Source organism: Panthera pardus, unplaced genomic scaffold (genome assembly GCF_024362965.1).
Source record: "Panthera pardus isolate Hobbes unplaced genomic scaffold, ASM2436296v1 HiC_scaffold_119, whole genome shotgun sequence".
Lineage (NCBI taxonomy): Eukaryota > Metazoa > Chordata > Mammalia > Carnivora > Felidae > Panthera > Panthera pardus.
This window is the reverse complement of record NW_026526676.1, coordinates 656,854-659,594: the sequence shown is the minus strand read 5'-3', so window position 1 is coordinate 659,594 and position 2,741 is coordinate 656,854.

Below are 2,741 nucleotides of genomic sequence, written 5' to 3'. Positions count from 1 at the left end.
AAAGGCCCTGTCAAGATAACAAAATGACAAATTAGAGACTGGGACACATATTTTCAAATTATATTTCCAACAAAAGCCTTATTTTAAACTATATACAGAATCTGTGAAAGTCAACATTTAAAAAATCCAATTAAAAACTGAGCAAAAGATAGGAACAGACATCTCACTAAATAGGATACAAAGATGTCATATCAGCCCATGAAACAATGTTCAACCTCTTTTCCACTAGGGAAATGGAAATTAAAAGCATACTGAAATCCACACCATCAACACAACAGAAATTTTAAAAATAGTGAGTACACCAAAAGCTAGTAAAGATTTGGAGAAACTGAATTGTTCCTACATTGCTGGTGGGAATTTAAAATGGTGGAGTTACTCTGGAAAATAATTAGAAAGTTTTTTTTTTTTTAATTAGTGATGGAATTATCAAAGATCGAGCAACAATACTCCCGGGAAATAATTCTAAACTTATGTTCATGTAGATACTTATAGACACAATTCATAGCTTTATTAGCAACAGTCAAAAATGGGAAGTTACCTAAATATCCTTCAGTGGGTTAATTGTTAAACTAATTGTGGTATATCCATACCATGGAATATTACTGGGATATAAAAAAAAAGGAATACTAGCAACTCCTTGGGATTAATCTCAAGGTTTTTACTCTGAGCACAATAAAGCTCATCTCAAAATAGTTACATACTGTATGATGCCATTTATATAACAGTCTCAAAATAACAAAATTATAGAAATAGAGAACACATTGGTGGTTTCCAGGGTTAAGTTAAGTAGGTGGAGGTAGAAAAAGAAAAGTGCCTTTAGCAACATCAGGGCAACATGAGGGATCCCTGTGGATGTAAATGTTCTGTACCTTGGTTATACCAATGTCAATATCTTGGTGGTTATATTGAAGTATATTTTTGCAAAGTGTTGCCTTTGGTGGAAACTCAGTAAAGGGTACACGGGACTTCTCTGTATTATTTCTGACAACTGTGTTATTTCTTACAATCTCAAATGTACATGTATCTCAAATACAATTTTTAATTTAAAAAGATATATTGGGCTTTATCAAAATTAAGAACATTGCTTTCATAAGACACTATTAGGAAAATAATATGTAAGCCAAGCCACAGAGTAGGAGGAAGGATTTTCAAAACATTTACCTGACAAATTATTTGTTTCCAGAATATGTAAAGAATACTTACAATTCAATAATAACAAGATTAAACAAGCAATAAAGGACACAAACAGGTAATTCACCAAAGAACAGGTATATGGTTAGAGACACAGCTAAAAGAACATTCAACAGTATTGATCACTAGAGATAGTGAAAATTAAAACCACAATGAGATACCAGTGCACAACTAACATAATAGCACCAAACAAAAAGACTGAGAATTTCGAATTTTGTAGTGTTGGAATACATGACATTCTTAAATGTTGCCAGTGGAATGGAAAGCATGTTAGCTATGTTAGAAAATTCCTTGTCAATTTAGTGTAAACATGCATTCAACCAATGACCCAACAATTCCATTTCTAGGTTTTTAAGAAAAATGAAACTGTGTGTCCACATAAAGAGTTCTACATAAATGCTTTATTCCTTAGAGTCAAAACTGTTAAGCAACCCAAATAGATGAATAAATTGTGGTTTATGTACACAATGGAAAACTACTCAGCAATAGGAAACTATTGACACGTGCAACACAGGAAGAATTTCAAATGCATATCATTAAGTAAAAGAATCTAATTTCAAAATGCTATATAGTGAATTATTCCATTTATATAATTTTTAAATATATACATTTCAAAAGAATTAAATCATATAGTGTAGGTTCTCTAACCACACTGGAATTAGGTGAGAAATTAATGTCAATCATGGATAAAGATGTGGTTTATATACACAAAGGAATACGACTTGGCAATGAGAAAGAATGAAATCCTGCCATTTGTAGCCACGTGGATGGAACTGGAGGGTATGATGCTGAGTGGAATAAGTCAGTCACAGAAAGCAGCATATGTTTTCACTCATGTGTGGAACTTGAGAAACTTAACAGAAAACCATGGGGGAGGGAAGGGGAAAAATAATTTCAAACAGAGGGAGGCAAACCATAAGAGACTCTTAAATAGAGAGAACAAACTGAGGGTTGCTGGGGAGTGGGGGAGAAAGGGAGAAATGGGTGATGGGCATTGAGGAGGGCACTTGTTGGGATGAGCACTGGGTGTTGTACGTAAGCAACGAATCATGGGAATCTACTCCCGAAGCCAAGAGCACACTGTATATACAATGTATGCTAGCCTAATTGACAATAAATTATATTTAAAACAGAAATTAATGTCAATCAATAACCTGATAAAAACTCTAAAATCTTATAAATTGGAGAACACACTTTGAAACAAGCCAGAGATCAAGGAATAAATCACAAGTGAAACAGAGTATTTTGAATGATATAACACTCTACACCCACTAGGATGGCTAAAAGGAAGAAGACAACATCACAAGCCTGGGCAAGGATATGGCAAAATTGGAACGATCAGACTTTGCTATGTGATTGTAAAATGGAACCGCTGCCATTTTGGAAACCTTTTGACATTTTTCTCAAAATGTTACACATAGAGTTCCTAATGACACAAGCAATTAATTGCACTCCAAAGTATGTCTAAGAAAACGGAAAACATATTTCCACACAAAAACTTGTACACAAATTTTCCTAGAAGCATTACTCATGATCGCCAAAAAGTGGAA